General features: G+C 40.7%; 1 long non-coding RNA gene across 1 annotated transcript in view; it reads left to right on the plus strand.

Moving 5' to 3' along the window:
- The window catches only part of LOC132382211 (uncharacterized), a 76,576-nt gene that overhangs the window by 45,336 nt on the left and 8,450 nt on the right, over positions 1-22,790 (plus strand). The gene's annotated exons all lie outside the window — the stretch shown is intronic.

The following is a 22,790-nucleotide window of genomic DNA, read 5'->3' on the forward strand; positions in this document are numbered from 1 at the left end:
GAATTTTTTTATTCTTTAAGCTCTTGACAATAAGAGTATGTTAAGAAATTCCGATTTTCTCAACATGAATCAATAAATATCTGGTATGGAATGGGGAGGGGCTACCATACAGGATTGAAATAAGCTGCAGAGTTGTAAACTTAGTGAGGTCCATCATGGGCACTAGCTACTGTAGTAACCAGGGCATCTTCAAAGAGCAATATCTCATTATTTAGGACCCCATCACTGAAGTTGCTCTCATGTTCTCAATGCTACCATCAGAAAGGAAGTACAGAAGCCTAAAGGCACACACTCAACGATTCATAAATAGCTTCTTCCCCAATGCCATCCGATTTCAGAATGGACATTGAAACCATGAACACTACTTTATTTAACTCTGTTTTTGCACCATTTACTTAACTCTTTTATATATATATATATATATATATATATATATACAGCTGACCATAATTCATATTTTTATTATTATATAATGCATTGTACTGCTGCAGCAAAGACAACAAATTTCACAACATATGTTGGAGAAATTAAACCTGATTCTGATTCTGAAAAAACTGTATGAAATCCTGTATACATAATGCCCAAAAAATTAGGTGCCAATGTATGTGTAATTAACATCATTACCATACTGAACATTATATTACTCTAGTTCTATAAATCTGTAGAAGGCTAAAGAAATCTGCACTGAAGAAGAAAATCAATTGAGCTGACTCATTTCATAAAGTACTGACTCAACACAGATATTTTAATACACGGTGCAGGAATGATCCTGCATCATTTAGGATGAGAATTTAATACTCTCAGATCTTCTCATATGGCACAAATTATTTTTGTTCTCAAAATTATTAGTGCATCAGAATTATGTTTTTGGGCAATAGGAAATCATTAATTAAAATTTAATTATTTAATCCAAAATGGGAGAAAATAAAGTTCATTTTAGGAACATTAAATGCAGTATACAAATTCTGGAATAGTATAGTATAGACAGGTAGATTCAAAAAGATTCAGACACAATAAGTCATTTCCTTTCTTTCCAGTAATTAATTTGCATGCCATTAATTTCGATACATAACTACGATGGGTTATCTCTGTGTGCAAATTTTTTGCAATATTCTGCCTTTAACTTTCACAAAGCAAACACAGACCATGTACAGGTGAACGTTTAGATTTAGTTCAGTCATGATCTAATTAAAATGTGTTCCGGGCTTGAGAAGTCAATTTGGCCTATTCCTGCTCCTCTGTTCCAATTAATTTTTCTTTTCCTATTATATAAAGCCAGAATGTGTACATCTTTCTGAAACTGAACAAAATTACTAACAATGACTCCAAGTATCAGTTCCCTCCTCTATCCTTGAGCTGAGAGAAGACAAGAGAATGGAATTGAGGGGGAAAATAAATCAGCCATGCTTGAATGGTAGAACAGACTCAATGTGCCAAATGGCCTAATTCTGCTGCTGTGTCTCATGTTGAAAATGATAGGGATGAGTCTTATCCAAAGTACTGTTCTGTTCCTTGAACTGTAATATTATAAATAATTGTTGGCTGCTTCCACAGGAGTGGAGGAAGTTGCAGGAAGAAGATGGGGAAATGTTCCTTCCCAAGGCTATCAGTAAGATTTACTCTGTACTCCTGAAATAAAATATCTTCCTTCAAGGCATTCCTCCCAGAATCTTGAGATAATTTTGCTAGGTCCAAGTAAGTACTGACAAAATTACTGATCTGCAGCCTAAATATCAGTGATTACTCAGACATCCCTGCATTGCCCTAATTAGATTAAGATTCTGTGGTTGGAATCGGGTTAACAGAATCTTGGCATCATTCAGAGCTTCTCTCCGTATCCAAGGTTCCCTTACCTTGCCATCCTGACTTTCCTCCTTGTTGGAAGGTGCCTTGTAGAAAGGAAGCGATGGAGCTCATTCCTGATTGATGCAAGAGCAGTTCAGCTCCCCAGACTCTCCCTCTAGCCCTGCAATTATTTATCAGCTTCCCGTCCACTGACTCTGACTACATTTTGCACTGCCTTGGGAAAAACATTCAACGCAATCAAAGATCATAAGACGGGAAGGCCATAAGACATAGGAGCAGAATTAGGCCATTAGTCTGCTCCACCGTTTCATCATGGCTGACCCATTTCCCACTCAATCTCATTCTCCTGCCTTCTCCCTGTTACCTTTCATGGCATGTCTTATCAAGAATCTATCAACCTACACCTAAAATGCACCTAATGACCTGGCCTCCACAGCCATTTGTGGCAACAAATTCCAGATTCAACCCCTCTGGCTAAAAAAAAAAAATTCCTTCTCATATCTGTTCTAAATGCACATCCCTCTGTTCTGACATTGTGCCTTCTAATCTTAGACTTCCCCACAGGAAACATCCTCTCCATATCCACTCTATCCAGGCCTTTCAACATTCAATAGGTTTCAAAGATCCCTCTCACCCTGGTCATTTTCTCTTCTCCCCTTTCCTACTTGTCAGAAGACACAAACTGTTGCATCACGTACCAGCAGTCTCAAAGATAGTTCCTATCTCTCTATTATCAGACTCTTGAAAAGATCTCCCATATATTAAAGATGAATTAAGAAAGAAAATAAATTTAGTGAATGGAAGCGGGTTTAGTGGTAGGTAGTTAGAAATAAGGGATAGATTTCAAGATGGATGATGTCACGAATGGATTTGAAATGAATGATGGGAATCAACCCATTGCTTAACTGGGAGCTGACGGAAGAGGTGTTAAGCAAAATGGTAAGTTATAAACACAAGAAATTCTGCAAATGCTTGAAATCCAGAGCAACACACGTACAATACTGGAGCAGGTCAGGCAGTGATGCACCATCAATAACTCTTGGAGATGTGAGGCGAGAGAGGCTTTTATTAACTGGAAGAAAGCACTGTCAGCAGCAAGAGACCACCACACAACATCCTGGAGACTGAGGGAGGAGCAGTGCCTCCAATCGCCTTGTCCAGACAGGTGTATGTTGTTCACCACAGGCAGCATCCATGGAACTGAATAAACAGTAAACATCAAGACCGTTCTTTAGGACTGGAACGGAAGTGGAAAACGTTCCCCTTCGAAACTCCAATATACAATGGTAACATCACTACACACATCATCATTTCAAACTCTTTCTCTTATCTCATGCTGAAAAGCCTTTGGAATTGCTCATGACGAACCATCTAATTGGTCCCTGACCAATTTCTCTTACTTTGAAAAAATGCAACAAGTGCATTCGGCTTTTGAGATTTTGATGAAGCGGGGAAATTCAGGAAGTCTGTTCCCTGCCATGGCCTGGTCAATATGGCTCCATCTTTCACTTTGAATGGAACCTGCTTTATGGGACTCACACAAAATGCCGAAGGAACTCAGCAGATCAGCGGTCAAACTGTAGACGGTTTATTCTTCGACATAGATGCTGCTTGACCTGCTGAATTCCTGCAGCATTTTGTGTGTGTGCGTGTTGCTTTGGATTTCCAGCATCTGTAGACTTTCTTCTGTTTATGATTAGCTGCTTTTGAGGTTTATTTCCCAAAGAAATTCAGTCTGATTCTGACTTTAAGTTGAAAAATGCAATCTTGGTATTTATTTCAAGGAGAATAGAATATAAAAGCAAGGAGATAATGCTGAGGCTTGTCAGGCTGCACTTGGGAGTGTTGTCAACTGTTTTGGACCCCATATCTCAGAAGGGGTGTGTAAGGATATGTTGTCATTGGAAGGAGTCCAGAGGAGGTTCACAAAGATGATTCCAGGAATGAAGTGCAGAGCATTTGGCAGCTTTGGGCCTGCACTCACTGGAGGATGGGATGTATCCGGACAGAGGTAAGGAGGATTTTTTTTTTAGCCAGAGAGTAGTGAATCTGTGGAATGCTCTGCCACAGACTGCGGTAGAGGTCAAGTCCGTGGATATATCTAAGGTGGAAGTTGATAGTTTCCTGATCAGTTAGGGCATCAAAGGATAGGGTAAGAAGGCAGGTTGTATGGGCTTGAGTGGGATCCGGGATCAGCCATGATGGAAGGGTGGAAAAGAGACTCGATGGGCATAATTACCTAATTCTGCTCTTATGTTTTGTGGTCTAAGTCTACTTCATTCAAAGCTTTGTTGTTTTCACGCGTTTCTGCTTCAGGCCTCGATTTTGCTCCTTGCATTGTGGAGACACTGTTGGGTGCTCGCTATCCATTTTTCTGTTTCCATGCTCAGACTTTTACCCAAAGACCTACCTATGATGGCAGAGCAGGAGCTCTCGAGGAGGCATCAGCAGAGTGTTCCGACGACTAAGGAGCGAGCGGGAAAGGCTCCAGCTCTGAAAGGAGAATGAGCGCGAGGGCTCGGCAGGGCACAGCTGGGGGCAATGCAACCGTTTCTTCCATTGAGCCTCGTTAGGGCCAGTTAACCAGCCGGAGAATTCAATCGTCTCCCTTCAATGCTCAGTTGTTCAACGCCAGGTATTGCCCTACATTGTACCCCATGTGTATCATCCCATTCCAGCCTCTTTCAGATGGTGCCAAAGCGCTTCACAACTGATGTGCTTTTATGATGTCGATGGCATCGCGCGATGCCATTCTTTCAAAGGGCTCTAGAATACAAACTCAATATCCCAGTGCTTTGTGGCTGTTCCTAGGGATTTTAATCACGTTCCGCTCGAGGTAATGATGCCAACTTTCTATCAATATGTCAGCTGGCCTACATACTCTGGACCTTCTGTAGGTGAATGTAAAGGATGCAAATAGAGCCACCCTCCTTCCCTCACTCGGCAGATCTGATCACAACCCGGTCCGTGCCTCTTGCCCAGCGGCAGCCTCTGTCTACAGGGATTGTAAGGAGGCGGACTCAGGATGTAAATGAGGCACTGCAGGAATGCTTTGAGAAGAAGGACTGGGATGTGTTATGCGAGCCACTCAGGGAGGACATTAACAAAATGACTGATTGTATCACAGGTGTATGTAGTTCACCACAGGCAGCATCCATGGAATTGAATAAACAGTAAACATCAAGACATCAAGTTCTGTGAGAACTTCATTTTGCCAGTCAGGACTGTACGCTGCTTCCCCAACAACAAGACCTGGATCACCAGTGACCTGAAAGAACTTTTGAATATGAAGATGAATGCCTTCAGATCTGGAGATAGAGAGGTACTGAGGCGGGTACAGAGTGAACTGAGATAATGCTGGGGGAGTGCAAAGAATCCTACAAGAGGACACTGGAGTACAGGCTCCAACAGAATAGCCTAAGGGACGTCTGGTTGGGCATGAAGCAGATCATTGGTTTCAAGGTTAAGGAAAGGAAGGTCAAGAGCTGCCTGAGAAGGGCCAAAGAATTGAACTTCTTTTTCAACAGGTTCAGCACGAGTCCTCCTGGTGTGCCCTCTGCCACTTGCCCAGACCACACAGCCTCCCCGTCCCTGAAGCCTTCTCTTTCCACCCCTCCTTCCCCTCTGGTGAGTGATTGTGTTCCAAACCCCCTAATTTTGGAGTGTCCTGCCTCCATTGGGATGACCACCCTTCCCTGCATGACGGTGACTGCAGTTCAGGTTAAGAGACTGCTGGAGAGACTACATCAAGGCCCAGGGTACTGAAGGCCAGTGTGAGCCAGCTAACTGTTAATTTGCATCAGCTTTATAATCTGAGTTGGAGTCAGGAAAAGATACCGGTGCTATGTAAGACTTCCTGCTTGGTTCCTGTACTCAAGGTGACTCTATCTGAACATAATGACTACAGAGCATTTGCCCTCCCATCTCATGTGAGGAAGGTGCTGGAGAGACTAGTCCTGACTTACCCTGGACTGCAGGTGAGAGGTCTTCATTGGACCCTCTACAATTTGTCTACCAACCTCATGCGGGAGCGGATGATGAGATCATCTACCTGTTGCAGTGAGCTCACTCCCACCTGGATGATGTTGGTGGCATTGTGAGATTCACGTTTTTTGATTTCTCTAGTGTCTTCAATACAATCCAGACACTTCTTCTGAGCAAGAAGGCGCAAAGGATGAGTGTAGACAAATCCATTATCTCTTGGATTACTGAGTACCTGACAGATAGACCCCATTTTGTACAGCTGGGTAGTTCTCTATCTGAGGTGGTGGTGAGTGACACTGGAGGGCCACAAGGGATTGTCCTGTCTCCATTTCTGTTCACACTGTACACTTCAGACTTGCCACTTGCAGGAGCTCTCTGAAGAGTCTGCAGAGGCTGGGTATATCAGAGATGAACAGTAGTCGGAGTACAGAGGATTGGTGGACAAGTTTGTGAAGTGTTGTGGAAAGCATCACCTGCTCCTGAATGTGGCCAAAACCAGAGAGATGGTAATTGATTTTAGGAGGAAGAGGACTGTGATGAGTCCTGTATAGATTCTGGGATGGCGTGTGACAAATCCTGTATACATTCTGGGAGAAGAGGTCGTGGTGCTGGAGGAGTACAAATACTTGGGTGTTTACCTCAACAACAAACAACTGGAAAACCAACACAAAAACTGTTTACAAGAAGCAGATGAGCAGACTAGTTTCTAAGGAAGCTGCGATCCTTCAATGTGTACAGCAGGATGTTGGAGACCTTTTACCAGTCTGTTGAAGCGAAGTCCAGGCTTCTTTATGGCTTTATGTTGGGGGAAACAGCGTTGGTGCTGGTGATGCAAAAAGACTAAATAAACTTTTCAAGTCAAGTCAAGTCACTTTTATTGTCATTTCGACCACAACTGCTGGTACAGAACACAGTACAAATGAGACAATGTTTTCAGGACCATGGTATTACATGACACATAACAAAAACTAGACTGAACTATGTAAGAAAAACCACACAGAGAATAAAAACACGCAACAACTACACTAGACTACAGACCTACCCAGGACTACATAAAGTGCACAAAAGAGTGCAGGCATTACAATAAATAATAAACAGGATAAAAAGACTGGATCCATCCTTGGCTACAACCCAGGCCCTTTTGTGTTAGTGATGGAGAGGAGGTCACTAAACAAACTGTTAACTATTATGGCCAATCTGGCACATCCACTTCATGACTTACTGAATAAGCAATAGACTTTGCTTTATTATTTCATACATTATTATTGCACATTGGTACATTATTGTGTACATTATTATTCTGTACTTCATTACTAGTGCAGAATAATGTCTGTGTTGCTCATAGCAAAGGCTAACCGTGCTAAATAACATCGCTGTCCTGTTCCAAACCTTTTGATGTCCAGCCTAAGAAAGCTCACCAACGCCTCCACTTCCTCGGGAGACAACAAAAATTGGCACGTTCCTGTCCATTCTTACCCAATTTTGTCAGTTCACCATAGAGAGGGAGTTCTTCTGGATGTGTAGTGGCACCAGCTCTGCACGTGACTGCAAGGAACTGCAGAGTTGTGGGCGCTGCTCAGCATGTCACTGAAACCAGCTTCCCCTCCGTGAACTCCGTTGATTCTTCCCGCTGCTTAACCAAAGACCTCAGGCACCCAGGGGATTTTCTCTTCTGACCTCTTCCTTTGGGCAGAAGAATGAAAAGCCTGAAGGCACTCAACACCAGGCTGGAGGACAGCTTGCACCTCACTTTTATAAGACTGGCCCGTCGTGCATAAGATACCTTGACCCCATACCCACAGTACTGTGCAAAAGCCTTAGGCACAATATATGTCTAAGACTTTTGCACAGCACTGTAGTAATTTTAAGTATTGCGCTGTACTGCTGCAAAAAAAGAAATCATGACATATGTGAGTGATGATAAACCTGATTCTGATATGGTGATTCTGATTCTGGTGGATGTCTATGTTTTGCTGGGAGATGTTAGGCTGCAAGGTTTTGAGTGGTGATGTACACACTGCGATGGTGGATGGGCTAGTATGGTGAAGCCAGGTTAATCTGGCCCATACCTTTCATTATCGTGGTCCAACACCACTTGGTTCAATGAACCGGGTGTGCACTGGGACACATCGTCAGTAATGCATCCTCGGATCGTCAGGTGTTTCGGGCCTTTAAACACTATAGACCCTCCCCGAAGTGGGATGGGATAGTTGGAAGAAACAAAGGGCTGGAGGTAGAAATCTGTTAAAGGAGACGGTGGATCGTAGGGAAAGGAGGGGGGGGGGGGATCCAGAGTGACTTGATGGGCAAATGAGGAGGTGAGAGGTTAGACAGATTTGGCACTGGAAGACAGAGTGAAGGTGTTTATTTAAGCATCTCAGGTCTTTGTCTCTTGCTTTCTATATGGTTCTCCACATCTTTGTCCTGTGCTCCTCTTAACGCCTGGGGATTTCAGGCTGGACAGCTAGTTACTTGGAGAATTGTACAGTTCTGGTCACCAAACTATAGGAATGATGTGATTAAGTTATAGAGAATACTGTAAAGTTTCACAAGGATGTTGCTGGGACTGCAGAGCTTGAGTTATAATGAGTGACTGGATAGGCTAAGATTGTTTTCCCTGGAGCAGAGGGGTGATATTACAGAGGTTTATAATATAAGGAGAGGAATAGATAGAGTGGAGAGTGTTTTTCCCCAAGGCAGGGGGGAGGACGTAAGTTTAAGGTGAGAGGGGAAAGTTTGTCACACAGTACAAACTGCAAGAGGAAGTGATGGAGGCAGGTATGATGACAATGTTTAAAAGGCATTTGGATAGATACATGGGTAGAAAAGGTTTAGAAGGATATGGACCAAGAGGAGGCAAATGGGACTTCCTCAAGTTGACAGTTTGTTTGGCATGACCAAGCTGGGCTGAGGAGCTATAGTTCTATGACTCTCATCTTTACACTAACCAGGACAAAGACCCCACTTCACTGGCATTGCATCTACCATCCTATGTATTCAGTGTCCCTACCCCAGGCAGTGATTAATCCCCTAGATTACTCTGACAGCAACACCCCCTGCTCCCACAAAACTACACCTCCATCATTTTGAAGAAATAAGATAGCTGACATATGGCATCATCACACCCTGAACTCTAACCTTATTTGGAAATATATCAGGACTCATTCAACATCATTTGGTCTGAGTTCTGAAACTTGCTAGCCTACACCATTCACGGACAAGAGAAAATCTGCAGACACTGGAAATACAAACATCACACGCAAAATGCTGGAGATACTCAGCACGATGTTTTGGCATGAGATCTTTCATTAGAACTTATTCGGTTTCTGATGAATGGTCTTGGCCCAGAATGTCAACTATTTACACTTTTCGATAGATGCTGCCTGGCCTGCTGAGTTCCTCCAGCCTTTTGTGTGTGTTACACAGCACTATTCATTCAGCATATTCCTCTGAGAAACCTGAGTAGTTCAAGAAGGTAACTCACCACCATCTTCTCAATAGATATTAATGTTGGAATGTAGATACTGTTAGCCAAAGATAGCTGTATTTATAATTTGAGAGCTTTCAAAACAAAACAAAAAAACACACACATATATATAATATCTTACATTTTTCTTGTTTGTTTACTCAAGGAAACATGCTGTGTCACTTATTGGGGAAGATTTATATCCTTCATCAGTTTAACGACCGATGTGACCAGCTGATATACTTTACCATTCAATTTGACTGAACAGCAACTTTTGCATTTCATCACAGCTTCAAAGGAAACAAGTTTTTGCGGTTGTGAGATTTCCTCGTAGCTGTGCCAGTGTTTTTCAATCTTGCTTAAACCTTAATAAAGACAGACTCTTCACCGCCCCTTCGCGCAACTTCCTGATTAAAGAATTATTTTTTCCTTTGGTATATGTTACAATGTGATACAAAAGTTCCATCGAAGTGTTTGAAAATGGGAAACATATGTAAAATAAAAAGCCGGCTGCCCTGCTGCGAGAAACAATTTGTTAGGCTGAGAAGCGGTTCTGCAATAATGAACCCAGGGTTTGAGAAAGCACAGATGGTTTATCTAAGTGTTCCTGTCATTGCTCACGTGCATATAAGGCTGAGACTATTCCACTAACGTGCAAAATAAAATGTTTTCACTTATGTCCCATTGATCTTTGACAATCACATAAAGGAATCGTGGTAAAAGTGAATGAACTAAATTGTGACCAAGTGTGCAAGTAGTTACTTCACTACTTGAGGTGATCATTTCACAAGTGTTTTACAAGCACATCATTTAACAAGTGTGTCAGTGAATATTTTACAGGAATATAATTTGGTAATCAATTTACAAGTTTGTAATTATGCGATTAAGTTACACAGATGCAGTTGTGTATGCAGTTCACTAGTGGGCAATGAGGACAATGTGTGGGCAGTGGGCAATGTGTTACAAGAAGGATTGGAATGCTACATCCCAATTTAGTGGTTTAGATGATAATCTTGCAGCTGTTTATGTTGTGTGGTTATTAAGGCATTGAAATTATATTCTTACTTTTCCAATGTGTACATTCAAGGATTATTAGGAAAGTATTTTGCAATTGTAGAGTCCCTAAAACAGGGGATATCAAATTGATTTACAGTCAGTAATATCATGCCAATCTATGAATGAGAGAAAATGCGTGTGCTCACAAGTTTGCAAAGTACATGCATTAATTTTTCTCAGATTATTTTCCATTTTCTGGTGGAATTTATCCCAAGTATTTAAAAGAAGCTAGTTAAATGGTTGATAAAGTCATCAAGGAAATTTCCACTGGATTTGAAAATAACAAATATTCAAAAGAGGGGACAGAAAGCAGGAAACTGCAGGCCAATTAGCGTAACATCTGTCAGGGAAAATGTTAACAACATTTGAAGGCATTATTATGGGGCACTCAGAAAAATTCAAGTTAATAAGACAAAGTTGACATGGTTTTGCGGAAGGATAATCATATTGAACTACGTTAAGTCGTTAAAGAAGCAGAACGTGCTGTAGATATAAGCAAACTGGTTGATGTATAATGCTTAGATTTCCAGAAAACATTTGATAAGGCACCTCATCGAAGATCATTGCAGAAATTAAAAGTGCATGGTTTAGTATGTAACATATCAGTGTCCAATGAAAAGTGACTGGCTAACAGAAAACAGAGAGTAGGAATAAATATTTTTTTTCTCTGGTTGGCAAGATGTAATGAATGATATAGTACAGGGGCTTCAGTTTTATTTTATTATTTATGTAAATGACTTGGATGAACTCAATGAAGGTGTAGTTACTAAATTTTTTGGTGACACAACGATAGGTTGGGACGAGGACATTAGCAAGCTAGACATTGTTAAAGAGATGGGAATTTAATGTGAAAAAATACTGCCCATTTCAGCATGTAAAATTAAAAAGAGGCAGCAAATCTAAATGGTGAAAGGTTACAGAGCTCTGAGATGCAGAGGGATCTTGTTGTCCTAGCACAAGATTTGGAAAGATTAGTATAAGTACACCAATTAATTAGGAAATGCTACAGTATTATCATTTATTGCCAGGATAAAAGGCACTCGGAAGGTCAAACTATGCGGAGGCAAATGCGTGGTTGATGTTCCAATAAAAGACTTTGTATCAAGTTTGAGAGTGCAGAGAGAAGATAACTAATATAAAGAGGTGAGAGGGAATGGTGAGACATGAGCTGTTAGTTGGAACCAGATGAGATAGAGCATGATAGATAGATAGAGCTTAAGGAGAGAGTAGGGAGTTTTGAAACAGATGCTAATGCATAATATGTGGGAAAAAGGAGGAAAATAACTGGACAGATGAAGTCTGCGGCTGGATAGTGAGAAATGGAACCAGATTAAGGATGGGATGATGGGCTGATGGAACTGGGGGTGTCGGGTTCGTGGGGGATAGGAAAGGTAGGCCAAGGGAGAAGAAACCTGGATGGATAGGTATGTATAGGTGGGCAAAGGGAAACAGGTGAGGGAGAATGGGGAACCTAGGTAATGGTGATGAGAGGTAGATGTGGAAAAAAGTGAATAAAGTGAGACAGAAATTCCAAGTGGGCCGATAGACATGGGAAAAGAACACAGGGGATATGAGTTATATGAAACTGATTCATTGTCCATACTATTGAGTTGTAGGCTATCCAGGTAGAATGTGAAATTGGCTAATTGAGTAAGAAATTTGGTAGGTTATGCTCCGGTAACAAGACCATATTTGGAGAATTGAGTTACATATTGGTCTCCATACTTAAGAAAGGATGTTGATGTGTTGGAAAAGTTCTAAGGGGGGTCTACTAGATTAACACCCGGAATGGGAAAGTTGTTCTACAAAGAAATTGGCTTAGAGCTCTGTAAAAGTGGAAAATGTTTTGACTGAGACATCAGGTACTGAGAATCTTCACAGGGTTCTTTTGGATTTTGTAAAGATTTGGCAACTAAAACTAAAATATTTCTACAGTTGTGTGGTGGAGGGTATATTGATGGGCTGCATCACCACCTGGTATGAAAACATGAATGCCATTGAACAGAAATTCCTACAGGAAGTAGTGGACCAATCACAAACAAGAGAAAATCTGCAAATGCTGGAAGTCCAAGCAACAGACACAAAATACTGGAGGAACTCAGCAGGCCAGGCAGCATCTATGGAAAAGAGTGCAGTCGACATTTTGGGCCGAAACCCTTCATCAGGACTGAAGGGAAAAAGATGAGGAGTTGGTGCAAGGAGGTGGGGAGAAAGGAGGAAGAAACACAAGGTGATAGGTGAAACCAGGAGGGGGACGGCTGAAGTAAGGAGCTGGGAGGTTGATTGGTGAAAGGGATATGGGGTGGAGAAGGGGGGATCTGATAGGAGAGGACAGAAAGCCATGGAAGAAAGAAAAGGGGATGGGGCACCAGAGGGTAGTGATGGGCAGGTAAGGAGATAAAGCGAGAGAAGGAAATGGGAATGGATAATGGTTTAGGAGAGGGGAGGGGCATTACCGGAAGTTTGAGAAATCGAGGTTCATGACATCAGGTTGGAGGCTACCCAAACAGAATATAAGGTGTTGCTCTTCCAACCTGAATGTGGCCTCATCACAATAATAGAATAGGACTGACATGCTAGAAGAGGAATGGGAAGTAGAATTAAAATGGGTGGCCACTGGGGGTCCTGCTTTTTCTGGCAGATGGAGCGTAGGTGCTTAGCAAAGCAGTCTCTCAGTCTACAGCCCAGTCCATCATGGGCTAAGCCCTCCCCACTGTTAACACATCCACACGGATTATCATTGCAAGAAAGCAGCATCCATCATCAGGGACCCACACCAGCCAGGCCATTTCTCTCTTCTCACTACTGCTGTCAGGTAGAAGGTACAGGAGCCTCAGTTCTACGCACTACCAGATTCAGGAGCAATTATTACCCCTTGACCATTAGCCTCTTGAACCAAAGGGGATAGCTTCACCTAATTTCATTTGCCCCATCACTGAAATGTTCCCACAACCTATGGACTCACTTTCTTCATCCCATGTTCTCGATATTTATTCCTTCCCTCCCTTTCTTCCTTCTTTCTATCTAATTTTTTATTTTTTTCTATATTTGTACAGTTTATTGTCTTTTGCACACTAGTTGTACACCTGGTTGGTGCAGTCTTTCATTGATTCTATTCTGGATCTATTACTGGATTTATTGAGTAGACCCACAAGGTACGTATGATGGGCGATTGACAAGCTTGTGGCCTAGGGCAGAAGGAGATGAGTTATACAGCTCTCGTTACATGCACATGCAGGTCAACTCTTTGAGTGATTATGCAGAAAGTTTGAAGTTAATAACTCCTCTCCTTCTATTTCAGGCCACAAAGTTATCAATCACCCCGATGAGTTATTAACTTCAAACTTTCTGCATAATCACTCAAAGATTTGAACTGCATGTGCATGTAACGAGAACTGTATAACTCATCTCCTTCTACCTTAGGCCACAAACTTATCAATCACCCATCTGTGGACTCCTTCTGGAGGTCCAAGATCCTTATGCTCCATGACCGCTGGAGTGTAAATGCAGGAGGGGACTGTGTTGAAAAATAAATGTGCTAGGTTTTCTAAAATTGACTCCTTCTACCCCAGGCCACGAACATATCAATCACCCCTTGTGTGTTGATAATGAAGCTACTTTGAACTTTTAACTATGAATATTGAGAGAATGTTTTCTTCTCTGGAGGAGTCTAGAATTAGGGATTATTCTTTAGAAATAAGCAGTTGCCATTCAGAATGGAAATAGGATATTTGTTTTCTCCTGGAGAGCTTTGGTATTCCCTCCCTAAAAATCAGTGGAAGCAGAATCTTGGTTAATTAAATCTGCCAGCCAATGGTAGCCTTTTGTCTGTTTGCTTGTCAAAAATCTGTGCAGCTCTGTATGTGGTTGTAAGGTTTCAATCACATCAGATATAATCTTTTTAATTGGCAGAGCAGGTTTAAAGAAACAAATAGACTCTGCTTCTAATTCATATGTACAGTCTGCAGGCATGTTAACATGAGTTAATTTTAAATGTGTAATATTAAAAAAATGTGATATTGGAGAATTGTGTCATCTCCAGCAGTGGGAATTACTGAAGACAGAGGTGAATTAGTTCCCAAAAAGTGTATCAGAACAACAGTAATGCCAAAAAGATTTTTTTACAGTTTAAAACCAAACAGGATAAATTCAACTGAGGTCCTAATGAATCCATTGAAAAGAGCAATTTGGACCGTGAAATTGTAATTGGAGATCGGTATGTTATGTGATACCGTTCAAGATACACTCAGTGGCCCCTTTATTGGGTACACCCATAAAGTATACCTGTTCCTTAATGCAACTATCTAATCAGCTAATCATGTGACAGTAACTCTATGCCTATGCATAGAATATTCAGTTGTTCAGACCAAACATCAGCATGTGGAAGAAACATGATCTAAATGATTTTGACCATGAAATGAGTGGTGGTGCCAGATGGGGTGGTTTGAGTAGATCAGAAACTGCTGATCTCCTGAGATGTTCAGATGCACTACAATCTCTGGAGTTTACAGAGTAAGCAAAACAAAATAATACATATAGTGAGTGGCCGTTCTTTGGGCAAAAACACCTTGTTAATGAGAAAGGTCAAATAAGAAGGGCCAGAGGAGCTGACAGGAAGGTGAATGTAACTGAAATAATGACACATCACAATTGTGCATCATTTTAAGCCTTCAAGTGGATGGGCTACAGCAGCAGAAGACCACGAACATACACTCAGTGGCCACTTGATTAGGTATAAGAGATAACTTTTAAAGTGGCAACTGTGTGCAGAGTATACACTCTATGCAAGTCAGCATGTAATCTTAGCTAACAAATCATACTTAATAAACTTAATGGAGTTTTAAAAAATGAAATATCTGAGTAAGTTGTTGAAGTAAAATGGATTATGCATAAGGCAAATTAAAAGGGCAACTGATAAGTTATCTCATGCACTCAATTTAAAAATCAAGGCCCTAAATATTATGGAAGCAAATTTGTATAGGTAGTTGACTAGAGAACAGAAAACAGTGGGTTAATCATTAGATTTTTGCTTCATTTGAAGAGCTTTAAGAGTTTGACTTACTTCATTGTTAAACCAATTTCTGTCCATATTTTTCTCCTTTCAAGATTTTACCATTTTTATGTACTTTCCACCAATATTCCTCCATGAAAGTATTCATGTTTGCAATAATGGATCTTTTTAAATAACATTCGTGTTTTATTCCATCATGTGTTATCTGTGAAATAACGTGATTATGACAAGCTACTGCATGCGTACAAAATGTTCACACACAGTCCTCATTCTATGATAAGTCAATTCATCTCTGAGTAGAACCAAGTGTCACTGTGGAATTATGAAAACTAGTTTCAAACTTTTTTTTAACAGAGTAATGACAGCATAAGTCTCTTACTCCAATGTTTCCTCATTAATGTCATTCAAAACTTGATGCAAAACTTACTTACAGCCTGTTGCGTCGGCTGTCATTTAGGTTAGCAATGAAGGTTCTCTATTGATGCAGAAAGTCCATGTAAAAATGGGTAATATCAATTTAATAAGAATGTTTAATCAACTATTAAATCAAATATGTCATTGTGATTTGGATCCAAGTTATCCTTTATTGAGTTGATGAGAGTTTGTTTTTTTTTTAATCTATGTCAAATCAGTTAGCTTCCACTAAAGCCAAATATTTTGCCCTCTGATCTGGAATTTTCGACCATATCACCACTATTTTGTGGTACTTAAGAAAAATATAAGCAAACTTGTCACACACTAGTTGTAGGGCTTTTGGATTACCTTTATTTACTCGTATTAGAGAGAGAAGGAAATCTTTGGATACAGCAACCATTTCCATAAAAGTCACTTGGAACATAATTTTTGACAACCTTTTAGAAGTATTTTTGAACTTTTTACAGAAGTTTCTCCAGTTTTTGTTCTACAAAATGACCAAGAGTGCTGAATGCTATTGACTCCTGCATTGCATCTCAACCAGAGACCCAAAATACAGTACTGTACAAAAGTCTTAGGCAACCAGATCTTTTAACATGGTTTCAGGTGGTGTGGCCTCCACAGAGCCCTGATCGCAACATCAGTGAGTCTGTCTGGGGTTACCTGAAGAGGCAGTAACTGTGGCAAGTCCTACAAGATATTTGAAACAACCCTGATTTTCTTATGATATGACCTTGGCAATGACCTTCTCCAACATCAGAGAATCTAATCACATACTCTTCATATTCAGTAATAATGCCATTGCTGTATTTTCCTTCCATCACTATTCTGGGGTCACCATTTAGCAGAAACCGAACTGGACCAACCACATATGATGACTTTCGACTTGCACGGGAAAGCAAGGAGGTGATAGATAGGAACTAAGGGGATATAGTCACCGTGAAAGGAAATGGGCAGCCAGTGCTGAGTAGGCCTCCATAATGTGTATACCACTTTGGATACTATTGAGGGGGATGGCCTAGCAAGGTGGAGCTGCATCGACCGAATCCCTGGCTCTGGGGCTCAGGAGAGGAGAAGGAAAAAGAGGACTGCAGTGGTGACAGAGTTAGAGGAGTAGACATGATATTCCGTAGACATGAAAGACACAGCCAGGTGGCATGTTGCCTCCCAGATGCCAAGGTCAGGGACGTCTCTGATGGGGCCTATGGCATTCTAAAGGGGGAGGGGGAGCAGTCAGAAGTCTTAGTACATATTGGCCCCAATGACAGAGGCAGGGATAGGGTGGAGGCCACGTGCCACTGAAGGTAAGAGTAGAATGATCTGGCAGGCGAATGCATGGCTGAGGAACTGATGCAGCGGCAGGACTTCAGATTTCCGGATCATCGGGATCTCTCGTGGGTAAGGTACGGCCTGTACAAAAGGGATGAATTACACCTGAGCCTGAGGAGGATCAATAGCCTTGTGGGCATGTTTGCAAGGGCTGTTGGGGAGGGTTTAAAATACTCTAGCAGGGGGATGGGAATCTGAGTGATGGTATACAAGCAGATGCAATGTATAGTGAGACTACCAAGAAGGACAGGCAGATGATAAGGCGAAATTGTCGTCAGAGGGATGAGTTACAGTGTAAAAAGGGTACAAAATCAAAAAAGGTGACAAATACAGGTGTTATATTTCAAAGCAGTGGGAAGTGTATGGCCATGCATATTGGTAGGAGCAATAAAAGGGTCAACTATTTTTGAAGCTGGGAGAAAATTCAAAAATCAGAGCTGTGAAGAGACTTGGGAGTCCTTCTGCAGGATTTCCTCCAGGTAAACTTCCAAGCTGAGTCACTGGTGAGGAAGGCAAATGCAATGTTGGCGTTTGATTTGAGAGAACTAGAATATAAAAGCAAGGATGTAATGCTGAGTATTTATAAGCCGCGGGTAAGGCCCCATTTGGAGTATTGAGAGCAGTTTTGGGCCCTTTATGTAAAAAAAGATGTGGTGACACTGGAGAGGGTTCCGCAGAGGTTCACAGAATGAGTCCTGGAATGAAAGAGTTATTATATGAGGAATGTTTGATGGAATTTAGAAGAATAAGGGGGATTGTCATTGAAATCTATCGACTGTTATAAGGCCTCGATAGAGTGCTTGTGGAAAAAATGTTTCCCTACAGTACAGTTTATATAGATTATTCTATAGTATAGTCTAGGACCTGAGATCACCAGTTTGGAATAGAGGGACATCTATTTAGCGATGAGGAGGAATTTCTTTGCTAGAGGGCAGTGAATCTGTGGAATTCATTGCCACAAGTGGCTGTGAAGGGCAGGTCCCTGGGTGTATTTAAGGTGGGGTTGATAGGTTCTTTATTATTCAGGGTGTGAAAAGTTATGGGAAAAAGCAGGAGAATGGGGTTGAGAGGAAAAAAAAGTCAGACTTGATGGCCCAAATGGCCTAATTCTGCTCTTACATCTTATTGACTTAATATGTAAATAGTGATGATGATGTAATGCTAAGAATTAATTTTCCTGCATTTTTGATCACTTATTACTTTGTATATTGCGTGAAGTGATACTGTGAAGAATCAGATTTTTCTTGATATATAGAAGCATATTTCTTTTTTATTTCAGTGAAGCTAGAATCAGTAATTTTCTGTAATATAAACCTCCACACTGTTAAAAAGAAATTCTTGTCTCTTTGTCATCACACTTGTAAAGAATTTGTCTAATTCAATTTATAAAGGGGAATTAGCAGGGCTGGCTGTACAAAACAAAAAGATCAGTTACCAGATCCAAGTTAGATATATCCTAGATTTCTGAGGAAATTGAACAGGTTGGTGAAATCCTGGCAATAAATTTCCAATCTTACTTGATGCTAAATGAGAGGTCCCAGAGGGATGGAGATTTGCAAATGTTATGTCTTCATGAAACAATATAAAGTAAAACCAAGTAACTCTAAGCTAATAATTTACCTTGTTAGTAAGAAAGCAGGTAACTAGTTAAATCCAGTACAAAATTGCTATAAATCTAATACACAAATTCTGGTTGTCAAAGAGATTGGATTTTATTAAAACCAGACATTTCTGAACATTCCAGTACCTGTCTATACTCGGTTTATGGTGAATTACCAATCTAGTTGTTGTCCTCCGAATCAACTTGACCGAATGCGAAGAGCCGAACCATACATTAGATTCAGAAAAATTCAAAGTCCTGCATAGTCTGAGTTCTGAGAGCACTATGTTTTGGACATCAAACTGATAAACACTTGGAGTAATAAAGTAACGCTCCAGTGATTTGTTGACAGTAAATTATGTGTTACTAGCAATTAAGTGTTTTAATATAGCACATGGCATAGTATATAGTGTTTTAATATAGAGTCTTTATAATCTAGCACAGAAAGTCGATCAGGTGAATGTTGTTTAAGTTGCATGTATGGACTAAACAAAGGCACGTGATAAAGTGCAAAATAGTCTTGGCAACAACACTGATGTTCTTGGAAAAATGAGCGGTTCCAATTTCAATAATTGTTTTAGATGCTAGTGTTGTACATGCACTGGAAAACCATGACAAGAGTTCAAATGTACAAGTCTTTGGCACAACAGGCCAGATATTGCTCAATCCTATAGTTTTCGCGCCATCCATTCTTTCCAGATGCACTTGAAACAAAAATCCTAGAAAAAGTCATGGATATGGCGCAGTCCATCACAGGTAAATCCCTCCCCACCATTGAGCACATGTACGTGAAATGTTGTCACGGGAAAGCAGCATCCATCGTCAAGGACACCCATCGCCCAGGACATGCTCTCTTCTCAGTGTTGCCATCAGGAAGAAAGTACAAGTGCCTCAAGACTCACATCACCGGGTTCAGGAACAGCTACTACCATCAGGCTCGCGAACTAAAGGGAATAACTTTCACTCAACTTCACTTATCTCATAATTGAAATGTTCCAACAAACAATGGACTCACTTTCAAGGACTCTTCATCTCATGTTCTCAATATTTATTGCTTATTTATTGTTTCTTCTTTTTGCATTTACACAGTTTGTTGTCTTCTGCATTCTGGTTGAACACCTAAGTTGGGTGGTGTTTCATTGACTGTATTATAGTTATTAGTCTATAGATTAGTTCAGTATGCTGACAAGAAAATGAATCTTAGGGTTGTATATAGTGGTAAATACTGTATGTACTTTGATAATAAAATTTACTTTGAACTTAGATTGTTTCTTTTTATCTTATGGGGAGGGGAGGTCATTGTAGAATAGTGTTGGAGTCGAGTTCAACTGCCAATTCTGATCAATAGAATCTCATGGATTCCTAATTTTGAGCTGCCAACTTTCTACTTCATTTGTCTCACTTAGCATGGTGACCATGTTACATAACTTGATTGAGGATGTCACTGTGCAAAGGCGACACTTGGGCTCCACAGTGAATACATAGTTGTCAATACTATAAATAGAGCATAAAATATAGCTGAAGTAGCCCATTTGGGAGATTGCTGGACTGCAGATCTACAGGTCCATGGTTCAATCCCGGTTTTTGGCACAAGTGGCTGTTCGGGCACGACAGTAGTGTAGCAGTTAGCATGATGCTATCACAGTTTGGGCTGCTCCAGAGTTCAATTCTGGCACTACTCTGTAAGGAGTCTCTGTATGTTCTCCCCACCATGTCCTCCGGTTTTCCCCCATGGTAATTGTAAATTATTCCGTGATTAGGTTAGGGTTCATCGGATTTGTTTGGGTTGCTGGGACAACCCAAAAGGGCCGGAGGACCTACTCCATGTTGTATCACAAAATAAATAAATAAAATGAGCTACATCTGTAATAGAAAGATTGATAAAGATGTGGGTGAATCCCCCATCTAATTTAATTTTTGTCACTCAGTAGTTGTTGCTTGCCCATCTGAAAGCTACGTATTTGAGACTCGGCTAGTGACGGTGTAGCAAAGAAAGCAACAGCACAACCCCACCACGACCCAATGACTCCTCAACCCCTTGCACCTTCCTACTTTCAGTACTTCTTTCCAGAGTTTTCCAATGTGGATGAGTACTATAATCAACAGGAAATTTTCTTGCCTATGATTAACTTGATGCCATCCGAAGTGGTGCTGGTGAACCATGGCAACATTCTGCAGCTAAGTATGCATTTGCACAGTCTGTTGTTTTTTGCACCCAAGTTGGTGCAGTCTTGCATTGATTCTAATATTGTTATTATTCAATTATGGATTTATTGAGTATGCTCATAATAAAACGAATCTCAGGTTTGTATTGGGTGACATTTTTGTAATTTGATAATAAATTTCCTTGGAGATTTCCAAGGCTGCAGCTACCCAATTGTCCACCAGTACGTCACAGACTCTGCTTGCTTGTCATAATTGTAGGACAGGATATACCCATGGTTTGTGACAGGTGTGTCTGGACTGACTGAAAGATATGATTTTGTATGAATTTGTCAAGTTGTTGTTTGACAAGTCAGGTGAATAGCAGTGCAATTTTAGACACTATGGTTATAGGTTTCATTTGTCACCTCAATCAACTCATTAAACTATTGTGGAATCAAATTATCTTTGATCCAAAGGGTCAACTGGTCCTTAGAACAAATATCAAAATGTAAAATCTCTTATTCCTTAAATTTACCGATTCTTAATTGTTGTATCAAAAACAGACATTCAAAAATAATTGAAAAGATCAAAGTATAACCAAGTAAAAGAAGTTAAAGAAGTCCATGGCCATCCCTAGCAATCAAATACAATTTTTTCTTCTTATTTGATCATGTTCAAAGGACCACCAGACCGAAAAAGGTCATACAACTTGCATACTAAATTATGTTTAAGACTTCAGAAAGAACTTCTGTATATGGTACCAATACATGCCACACCAAACACTCCCCAAAGCCCATGTCCTGTCAGTAACATATTCTGTGACCATTAAAAAACAAAGGGGGGGGGGGAGAATATAAAAAAAACTGTGTAAATGTCTTCTTATTTACCTAAATGGTAGAGCATTTATTTTGCAGTTCAGTGGGAATAGTTTGGTCCCCTGGGCCTTTTTCCCCACTTTGATTTGAGACACAGCCAAGATTACCCTGTTCTCCAAACTATCCCAATTCAAAGCTTTCTCATCTACGGCATTTTCAATTAAATCCTCTGTAATAAATCATGTCTGTCACAATGAAATGAGAATACTGTAAAATCCTTTACCAAGCTACAGGAACTCACTGCTTCAAGTCGTTGTAGGAGTGACAATTCCCTCTGTAGACCTACAACCTTCAATTTGATCCTTCACCCAGCAAAAACATAAAATATTCACAATTTCCATTTTTAGATCTCCTTTGCTCTTATTGTCTATACTCAGTAGCCACTCTATTAGGCACACCTGTACACCAATCAGCCAATCATGTGGCAGTGACTCATTGCAAAAAGCATGCAGACATGTTCGTGAGATTTAGTTGTTGTTCATACCAACCATCAGAACGTGGAGGAAATATGATCTGAGTGACTTTGACTGTGGAATAATGTTTGGTGCCAGATGGGGTGGTTTGAGTGTTATGGAAACTCCTGACCTCCTGGGATTTTCATACACAGCAGTCTCTTGAGTTTACAGAGACTGGTGTGAAAAACAAAAAAAAACATCCAGTGAGTGGCAGTTCTGTGGATGAAAATGCCTTGTTCCATTGTTTGGTTAATTTAAATGCCAGCCCAGATAGACTGAAAAGACAGGGTGTAGGGATATGGGGCGAGAGCCAGTTTCACTCGTTTTCTGCGATGGTCACTCCGCACTCTCTACGGTGCTGAGACTACAAGGACTGCTCCGGCTGTTGTTCTTTCTGTCTGAAAATATGATGAACAGACAAGCAAGGCTTTGGGCCTGCTCTGGGCTGTTCCAGGGTTTGGATCTGAGGACTCAATTTTGGTTCTGATTGTTGTTGTTTGCTTCTATTGTTTGCATGATTTGTGAGTTTTTTTTAACTTTCTCTTGCATATTAGTTGTTGGCCTTTTATTTTTATTCTTTGTTTCTTTAATTGGGTTTTTTCGGGTTTCTTGTTTTGTGGCTACCTGTGAGCAAACAAATCTCAAGGTG

Source organism: Hypanus sabinus, chromosome 27 (assembly GCF_030144855.1).
Source record: "Hypanus sabinus isolate sHypSab1 chromosome 27, sHypSab1.hap1, whole genome shotgun sequence".
Classification (NCBI taxonomy): domain Eukaryota; kingdom Metazoa; phylum Chordata; class Chondrichthyes; order Myliobatiformes; family Dasyatidae; genus Hypanus; species Hypanus sabinus.